We start from the raw sequence: 9,967 nt of genomic DNA, 5'->3' as shown, positions 1-9,967 counted from the left end.
ACAGCCTGTGATACAGGTGTGCATTGTACACAGCCTGTGATACAGGTGTGCTTCATACACAGACTGTAATACAGGTGTGCATCATACATGGACCATTATAGAGGTGTGCATCATATACTATAATACAGGTGTACATCATGCAAAGGCAATAATTCAGGTGTGCTTCATGCACAGACTGTGATACAGGTGTGCATCATATACAGATATAATACAGGTGTGCATCATACACAGACTGAAATATAGGTGTGCATCATACAGAGACCATGGTTCAGGTGTACATCACACACAGACTGTGATAGAGGTGTGCATCATACATAGACTATGATACAGGTGAACTTCATACACAGACTGTGATACAGGTGTGCATTATAGATTATAATACAGGTGTGCCTCATACACAGACTATAATATAGGTGTGCACTCATATATAGATGAATACTGGTCTGCACTCACGTACAGATTATAATACAGGTGTGTATCACACACATACAGGTGTGCATGATATACTATAATACACATGTACATCATACAAGGCTATAATTCAGGTGTGCTTCATGCACAGACTGTGATACAGGTGTGCATCACACAGACTATAATACAGATGTACATCATACACAGCTGTAGTATAGATGTACTGTCATATAGATGTGCAGTTGTACACAGACTATAACAAAGGTGTGCATCATACACAGGCTATAATACAGGTGTACATCATACAGAGACCATAGTACAGGTGTGCACACACAGACCATAGTACAGGTGTGCACTTGTGTACAAAGGCTGTGACCGTGGCCAGGTGCAGTGACAAGGTGTGTCAGCTCCACCTGCTCGAGGTGACAGGTTGGCTGCTGCCTTTCCCAGCTCTCTCTCTGCAGTACTGTGTTCAGAGGGTTGTGCTGTGGCAGGGAATATCTGCTCTCTCTGAGGTGAAGTTTGTGGCACCAGCAGTTCTCTGCAAGTGCTGCAGGCAGCTTGAATTTATTTCTCAGACAGCATTTCCCTCATCCTTGGTGGGAGATTCATCCAAGGCTTCCCTTGTGCTTTCTGTTCTGTCAGAATTGTCCTGATCCTGCTGCCTTTCCTTTGCACTTTTGAAGGGGATCAGGTGTTGATTTTGTGGTAGAGGAATCAGCCCTCGGGTGCTTCTCTGACTCCATGGTCCAGGTTTGCTTTCATGGCTGTAGCTGGGGCAGGAGCTGGCTCATAACTCATCAACTCCTCATGCACAGGTCAGTCTTATCACTCCTGACACACACCTTTTATTTTGGGAAGCATCTCCCAGGAGTCCTGGCTGGCTCTGCCCTGCATGCAGAGCATTAAGAACCACTGCTCTTAGAATCAGGCATAATATCCACAGATGTTGCTGTGGATTATGGGGAGGGAACAGTGACTCATTTGGAGTTTAATTCCTCCCCTCCCCCATGAACTCATATATCTGAGGCCAAATCTGCCTTTGCTTCTACCCCTGTGAGGCCAGAGGGGAGGAAGTTGGTATCAAACAGCCTGGAATGTGAGGAGTGGAGGAGAAGCTCTTTGCTTCCCCTGTGCTGGTGTGGGAGAGCAAGGACCAACATCCCACATCCATGGTGTCCTGCCATGTGCAAGAGGGAGTTATTTCACTTGGCCAGGGGAGGTGCAGAGGTGTGTTTTTGGGAGGAGATACTTGCTCCCAGCGAAGAGCTGGGAGGGAGTGGGCAGGCTGGAAAAGTGCTGCCTGTGTGTCTGCAGGGAGTGCCCACCCCACCTGCAGACAACCCTGTTGGCAGTCACTGAACTCCAGACAAAAACTCCCAGTCTAGAACAGCTTCTTGCCAGATCTTGGTGTTGATGAGTGAGGGAGAATCTCTCTGAGCACCAAGTTCTTCCTAAGTCCCGAGCTGTGAACTTCAGTGGTTATTCTCTTCTGGTTACCTGCCCCAGGTGATCTCGGTGTTTGGGGAAGGGTTGTGCTGCAGTCCTGAGGTGCAGTAACCATGATGCTGCCAAAAAGTCTGGTTTTGCTGTTGGTTTTCTTTAGCAGGGGTCTTATATCCAGTCCAGTTTGGGACTTTTGCCTCTTTTAGACCTGCTGTGCTAAAGTTTAAACTTCAAGGAATTGAGTTTTAAGGAGCTGAGCCTCACTCAGCCGGTTTTATGATCATGCATGTTCAATGGATTTGGTGCTGCTCCTCCAGTTTGCATCAGTTTGGTCAAGAAAATCAGCTGCCCTTGTGTTTGTGTGCTTCCCAAAATGCTTGTTTGGTGTGAGTTTGAAAAAGGAGGGTTCAAGCCACGCTGTTTTTCCCGGGGCTCGAGGTAACCCCAGAGAGGCTGGTGCAGGAAGAGTTACATGTGTGGCTTTGAATGAAGTGGTTCTCTTCAGAAGCCACGCTGCATTTTTCATGGCTTTCCCCCTCCTCTCTGTTCAGATCTGTAGCATCTTTTTTCCTGGAGGTGCAGCTTTGATCTTTGCCGGTGTGTGAGCCGGTGTGTGAGCCACAGACAGGACACGTTTCCCAGCTGCTCAGCACCCTGGGTGAGGCTGGATCTGGGATGGACTGGGCTCCCAGCAGCCCCCCAGGCTGGGGTGAGGACTCTGAGGCTGAGCAGTTCTTTACCCTGGCTTTGATCCCAGCTCTCATCCCTCCACCAGCCGGTGCTGGGGGCTCAACTGGAGCTCTTTCCCCGCTCAGTGAACTCCCCACTCTATTAAGGGGCAACATTCAGCCACATCCAAGCATTTCCCTGTCCCTGCCTGGAGGGAGGCTGCTGTCACAGGCTGGTGAGTGCAGGAGGGATCACAGGAGAAGCCAGGAGCTGCTGGGCAGTGCCTTGGAGCAGCAGCACAGAGGGCACTGCTGCAATTCCCACCTTGTGCTTGGCAGGTATCTCACAACCCAGCACTGCTTTCAGCAGCCTGTCCCCCCCCTCGGTCACTCTTGTGGGTGAGGAGAGGGCTTTGCTTTCCTGTGGCTTTTTAATTCAGATCCTGTCTCGGGCTGTGTCCTGCAGAACAGCTCCTTCCCTTGGGATTGGGAGCACAGCGAGGTGGGTCCATCTCACACTGGACACAGACAACACACCCGTGTTTCACTTGTGTTAAAGTTCTCCTGGGGTAACAGATTAATACATTTTAACTCTGACTTTGTACAAAGAAAGAAGGTTTTTTTTTTTCCCCTCTCTGCTACTTAACATCTCATAAGGAGACTTTATATCTTTCCCCATGGGGGTTACTTTGTTAACATGGTTCTACTACACCACTGCCCTGGCCCGGACAAAGTTTTACCTTGTGTCAAATGGCTGCTAAATTTTACTTTTTCTCATGGATTCTCGCATGCTTTGGGCTAGTAAAGGCCCTTCGGGAACTCATCCTGTTCTTCCATGTAGAGAAACTTTAAATAATAACAGAATGTTGTGAAGCTTTAAGGAAGCCTTAGAAGTGCCCTTCAGTTGTGTTAAGCTGATGTGACTGAGCCAATGTGACTAAAGAGAACATCTGAAGAACGTTTTGTCAGTCAAGGCAAAATCAAAGGCCTGTTTTATACTTAAAAAAACCCCTCTTCCAATATAATTATGCTGGCTGAAGATGATGATTTTTTCATTTTTCTTTGCTGAAATAGTAATAAAAGCCCTTGCTGTGGATATAGCTTTATAAGTTTAGAGGTGATTTTAGACCAAGGTAGCTTATTTTTTGCTTCCCAAAGCAGGGCCTTGGTCCACGTTTGTGAAGTTTTGCCGACTTAGTTCTCTGCCCATGAATGCAAAGCAGTTGCTCTCCCCTCCACCAGCACTGTGTCAGCACAGACCCTGGTAGAGATGCAATTACCAGCAAAAACCCCAACAACAAGAAGCAAAGGAAACAGCTCTTCCGTGGAGGGAACCCACTGGAGCTGTGCTGGGAGGTGGAGCTGGATCCCTCACCCTGGAGCAGCTGGACCAGGGGCTGGAGGCACGAGTATCCCTGAGAGAGGGCGAGGTACCAGCACCCTGGGGTGTCACACTTCTGAATGCTCGTGATATTGGAATGATGAGGGACTGATCTGAAATGCCAGTCCATGGCCTTGCCCTTTATCATCTTGCCAGGCACTTTGTCATCTGTCTCTTCCCCTCTCTGCCCCAGAAGTGAGTGGCAGGAGGTTGTATTCCTCTTGCTTTTCCCTGGCAAAGTGCTGGTACCTGTGCTTTGTGTCCCAGAAAAGGAGGAGGTGAGAGGGGGTTATATTTTGTGCATGACTGTGAGAGGTTCAAGGGCTCTGTTTGGGTGCTTCAAGACACATTTTGCTGAAGATTTCCCTCTTCCTGACTGTCCTGGAAGCCAAAGGTCACCACTGAGAGGCTCACCCAGCTGTGTGTGGATCAGGGATGGGTCCTGTCCTGCCTCAGTGTGTGGGCAAGAACATCCCATCAGCGATGGCTGGTGACTGGTTGAAGTGCTAAAGTAAATCCAGCAGGGAATGGGAGCATTTACTGTCTTGGTTTGGCTGCCAGGCTCTGGGAAGTGCAGAAACCCAGACTGAACTGTGTTGTAAAAGTGCTCGGTGTGGCATCGCTGCCTCTAAAAAAGAAAAGCTTTCCTGCTTTTCATTTAAACTTTCCAGCATAGGCAAAGTATCAAGGACATCCAGCATATCCTCTTTAGAAGCAGGAAGTGTTCTTCCAAGAGGATTCCCGTTTCCTTCTTGCCCAGCCTGATCCCCACCATTGTCTGGCTGTCTCTGCTTCCATCCCAGCTCCTTGTGCCCGAGTTTGCATTGAGGATAATTCAGCTCCACTGTTCAAACCTGACACACCCTGCGGGCACATCCTGAGCCAGGTGAGCCCACCTGGTGTGGGGCTGAGCCGTGTGTGTGCAGCAGGGGCTGGCTTTGGGGTGGAGGTGGGTTGTTGAATATTAAATGCATCCTTTGCAGCGTCTCCTTCTCGAGGGAGAGCTCTCGGAGGCCGTGTCAGTTCAGGACAGGGAGGCGGGTGAGTGGTAGAGCAGAAAATTCAGGTCCTCTTGTGTTTGCCCACGGATCATCATCCTGCAGAGCCAGCACACGGACAGGCAGGAAACGTGCAGGTGGTGCAGCTGGGGAGGAAGTAAACACGGAGCAAAATAACCAGGCTGCCATGGATAAACTCAGAGTAGAGCCAGGTGAGTGACTGAGCCCGTTTGTTACAGGGAAATGTAAAACTGTGCGAACGGGGATGAAAATAATGATGGTGATTGTGTGCCCCTGGGTCAGCTGGGCCAGTACCTGCCCCAGGAGGGGCTTCTGGGCTTGTACAGCCTTCACAGCCCCAGCAGAGAGCGGGGGGGCTGAGGGGAGTGGAGGTCAGTGGTGCTCAAAGGCGACACAACAGCCTTGTTTCCTGCAGTGTGGGGCAAAGGGTGAGATCCAATCCAGGAGCCTTGGGATGCTGCAGCAAAACGTGCCTGCTCCTGCTGCTCTCCTGGCTAAAAAGGACAGGAATGTGGTGCTTATTCCTGCTGAGAAAGGAGGGCAGCCAGGGTGAATTGGATGGCCTGAGCCATCCCTGGAGCTGAAGGAAGTGTGGAATAAGGGCACGGGCACCTCCGTGGACAGGGAATTACAGCCCAGGTGTCCAAACTGCAACAGTCTGTGCTTGGGCCTTGGTTATGTTAGAACTCGCTCAGAGTACTCCTTCAGATTTTTAGTTCACTTTAGAGCTGAAGTGCAGATGTGCACAGAAGGATTTGAACCTGTTGACTTGCAAAAGGGAGCCCTGGTCCCCCCGGGACTCTTGGCCATGATCTGCTGGTGTGTTTGAGTACAGCCCTGAGTGCAGTGAAATATATCTTTTCCCTCCTTCTTTTCATTTTTTAAGCAGGAGCTCCTGGCTTCTTGAGAGTCTGAACTGCCTTCTTCCTTTCCAGTCACACATTTCTAGTCCTTGCAGTTTCAGAGGAAGTTTTAATAGGTAATTTCTCCCACAGGCTCAAAGCCAGAAGGCAAATTACCCCAATGTTTCATCCAACTTCAGTGGGAATTGGGGATGTTTCATATTGCTGACCCAGAGCATTCAGAAGCTCTGCTTCACTCAAAAACCATAATATTGTTTCAAGAAGTGGGAAATTAAACATGCACATGGTGGAAGACTTAGAAAGGATTAATGGGTTTCAAAATTACATGCTTCATCCAGCTGTTGATTTGGGAATTGAAAGTATGCCTGTTGCAGGATTGGGAGGGAGTTATTGAAACGTGGTGTTCCTTGGTGTCTAGTGAATGCAAATGTCCCAAATTGATTCCAAAGCCAAGCCCAACCTCCAGACTGACTCCAGGTTTGATGCTGGATTAGCTCAGCCCAGGTGGGAGCAGCTGTATATTTTTTAGTGGTTCCCCCCCCCCCCCCCGTAGTTTAATTTGGCCTCTCTTGATGATCTTGGTTCCTGGGTGTCACCCAAGGCATGTTTTTGGGCTGCCCTTGACTCGAGTTCATTCCCTGTGTGTGAGTTTTGCTTCAGGCACGTGGAAGGGACTCATGGAAGGTGCTGGAGTCTCCAGTGGCTCCATTTGCCCTGTGAATCAAAGATTTGGGGTGGCTGGAGGGGCAGCACCTCCAGCCTAGAGGTCACTGGGACCTGCACTAAGTAGCAAATGGGTGTTTAAGTCACTTGAGTTTTATGGGATCTGAAAAAACAACTTCTTTTTTTGGTGCATTTCTAATGTCCAGGGGGGTTGGCAGCAAATTTACACCCTGTCAAGTGTGGGTTTGTCAGTGCAAGGAAGAGAATATTTGTGTTTGGGAAGGTGAAAGCATTAACAATGGGCTGTGAGCTGGTTTGTGTGATTCCATACAGGATCCTGTTGGCCTGCCAGTTTGCACATAAACCTCCCGATTATGAGGGTGTAAAGCAGGAGTCTAAATATTTTATTAATTGAAGAGCATTATTAATATTTGATAGATTAAATCAACAGCCAGGAGGCTCTGCAGAAAGTGCCAGTGCTGAACTGGTAACCTACACCTTGGGTGCTTTTAATTGCAAAGTTGTTTGTAATAGCTTTTATCAGCTCTGTGTTTTAAATGTTAAGGGTCCTTGAATCCCACACATTAGAAATCCTTTTGTTCCTTGCATTAGGAAGGGTCCTTTTTACTCTTACTAAGATGGTTTCGAATTGGTGCTTTAACACCTTCTTGCTACACAAAGGTGATTGTTTATGAGGTGTCCTCTAGGGCCTGGAGGCGAACTCTGGAATATTTAATGTTTTTTGCCACACTTTGAGGAGAAACAATGACTGTTCCTTTAAAGATGGGATGAGATGGAATATTTACTCTTGCTGTAGTGGCAGATCCTGTAGCTTTGGTGTGTGTGGAGAGGTGAGGTGAAGAGCCTTGCTGTCTTTTAATCAACATCAACCCTGCACCGGGGAGATGCCACCAGTGAGCAAACAAACTGCTCTGAGCATGTTTGCTGAAGGTTCCTCTGCCTTGAGTTTGGGAATATAAGGGGTGAGAAGCGAGTGCAGCCTCGGGTGTGCAGCGTTGGGAAAGGCCAGCGAGGGGGGATCATATTCTGTCTTTTATTTCCACGCTGTTTTCCAGCCTCTGCAAGTTGTATTTCTCATGGGGGGTTTTTTTTTTTTTTTTTTTTTTTTTTAAGATTCAGACCAGGTTTCTGTCACAGTGTACTCTGTGCCTAAACCCCACTTTTTCTGGGTTTTCTTTGTGAGTTTTATAGTCTCCTTCCCAACAGAACATCCCCTTCATGCTGCTGATCTGTTTATATTCTTGTGTTCTGGGGAGTTTAGCACCTTTTCTCACGCAGCTCGAGCTTGATAACAGCACACTGGTCTTAATCATTTATGGCTTTTATTAAAACCTCATTGCTTTGATGTCTCCTCAAACCTCCAGACTGCCCTCATGGCAGCTGCTTTACAGACATCATTTATCTCCTGCCCCTGTGTGACAGCAGGCCCAAATTTTACCTCCTGCTGCAGGTGCTGGTGCTTTTTGCAGCGAGAAGGTGCACGTTGTGTAGATGCTGAATGGCCTGGAGCTGTGGCTCGAGTCTGTGCCAGCAGTGACACAGGACATGCAGGTCCTCCCCATCCCACAGGACACACAGATCCTCGCCTTCCCATAGGACACACAGATCCTCCTCATCCCAAAGGACACTCAGATCCTCCCCATCCCATAGGATACACAGATCCTCCCCATCCCACAGGACACACAGATCCTCCCCATCCCACAGGACACTCAGATCCTCCCCATCCCTGTCCCCACCCAAGGTGTGGGTTGAAACACCGACCCAGTGTGATCCCGGCTGTGGAGGAGGGCGGGGGATGATGAGGAATGAGCATGATTTGCCAGGTTTGAGGCCTGACTAGTGCTGGGAAGTTTTACCAGCCAACTTGCCTTTCTCCACCAGGCCTTTGTTTCCAGCCATGCTCCCGATGAAAGGGAGGAACAGGAACGGCAGCTCCTCCATTGGCTGCGGGAAACCACCTCCCACAGCCCTGTGGATGAGCTCCAGTTTTTCGGGCTGCCTTGGAGCTGGGAGCACTGGGCTGGCACTCCTGGGGTGCCAAAACCTCCTGCAACGGGGAGGCAGCAGGAGAAACACTGGGAAGGAGGATTTCCATTGTCTGCTTGAGCCTCAGCACAGCGGTGTGAGCGCCCGTGCCTCTGCTCAGCAAACCCTGAGGAAAGGGATTGGATATTCCCAGGGATCTCCCAGGAGCAGGGAGTTTTGATACTGCCCCCCTCATTGGGTTTGTGACCTCGAAGCTGCTGTGGCTCAAGCAGAATTTGCAGACGTGGCCAAAGAGCTGATGGAGGAGGCCCCGTGTCTGTCTGTATTTATACACTGGATGCCCAGGGATACTCGAAATTCTTCTTTAAATAAATGACCAAAAGTCCACAAGTGGAAGTTGGTGTGGAGCTGCCAAGAGTAACTCCTGATTGCAACAGTGTCTGCTTTAAAAGAGAGATGTAAATGGTTGCTGCGTGTGTCCCTGATGAGTCAGAGCCCTCCCTGCCCGGGATGGTGATGCTGATGCAGTTGCTGATCTCTGCCAAAGCAAGCAGTCCACACAAGGAGATCAGACAACAGGCCTTTTCTCCCCCGCTGGGTGCTCATTAACATTTCTCTTGCTGATGTGTATTATTAATTAAACTAATTTTTATTGCCCTGTAAGTGTGGATGGTGCTTTGCAAGCACAGAACATAACCTGCTTGTGTCCCGGGGTTTCTGGAGTGGGTGTTGAGCCATGTGCGAAATGAGAGTCCTGGAAAAAGTGACCAGGAGTGTTGAAGAAAGGTAAATCTCTGGGTTTTCTTTTCTTTTTTTCCCTCTTGCTGAGGAGCTGCCTGGTTTTACATCTGGTGGACGTGGGGCTGTGTGAGCAGAGGGCTGAGGAAATGCCCTCTGTGCAGAATTAGTGCAGACAGATAATGAGACTTAAGTGCAAGAAGAGTTTGCAGCGTTGACCCTCCATAAGACAGAAGATTACACAGGGTGGAGTATTATATTAAACATATATATGTATTATAATATATAATATAATATATTATATTATATTTATTATATTATATATATTAAAAAGAGCTTTGGGACCTGATCCAACCCCACAGAAATGAAGGAGGGGTTTGCCATCAGCTGCAGGGAGAGCAGGCTCCCTGCAGTGTACCGAGGCCGTTGGGCAGTCAGCAGCTTAAACAAAAGAACTTAAAGCAGTGTCCAGGCAAGGCTGGTTGATGTTTTGCTGCCTGTGATGCTTTTACCCTCTGTAAAAGAGAGGTAATATTTTTACAAAGTTCTAAGGCCTGACTTGATATTAGAAGCCTTTAACTGGAAGTGTTGAAGAAGTGCCAAATGTCAGTTTTTAAGTGTACAGATTATCCTCCCTGAGGAAGAGATGGTAAGTTACATAATGTTCACTGTTTTATGTGCTCTGGTTTCTGCCATCATTTTTTGAGATCATGGTAGACCTGATGAAGAGAATAAAAAACTTCTTCTAGAAGCACTTTGTGACATATGAAC

General features: G+C 48.4%; 1 protein-coding gene across 2 annotated transcripts in view; it reads left to right on the top strand.

Annotated features, from left to right (window-relative positions):
• The window catches only part of EHMT1 (euchromatic histone lysine methyltransferase 1), a 127,484-nt gene that overhangs the window by 1,387 nt on the left and 116,130 nt on the right, over nucleotides 1-9,967 (top strand). Inside the window, exon 1 of one of the 2 annotated variants that reach the window (XM_027650173.1) lies at nucleotides 1,099-1,229. The exons of the other annotated variant lie outside the window; for it this stretch is intronic. The gene's annotated coding sequence lies outside the window, so the exon portion shown is untranslated. Of the gene's footprint in view, nucleotides 1-1,098; nucleotides 1,230-9,967 lie in introns of those variants that run through there. 2 annotated transcript variants of the gene reach the window in all.

The sequence above is a fragment of the Corapipo altera genome, unplaced genomic scaffold (genome assembly GCF_003945725.1).
Source record: "Corapipo altera isolate COAL_440 unplaced genomic scaffold, ASM394572v1 268, whole genome shotgun sequence".
NCBI classification, from domain to species: domain Eukaryota; kingdom Metazoa; phylum Chordata; class Aves; order Passeriformes; family Pipridae; genus Corapipo; species Corapipo altera.
The sequence above is the reverse complement of the archived record's forward strand: the minus strand, read 5'-3'. Positions and strand labels throughout refer to the sequence as shown.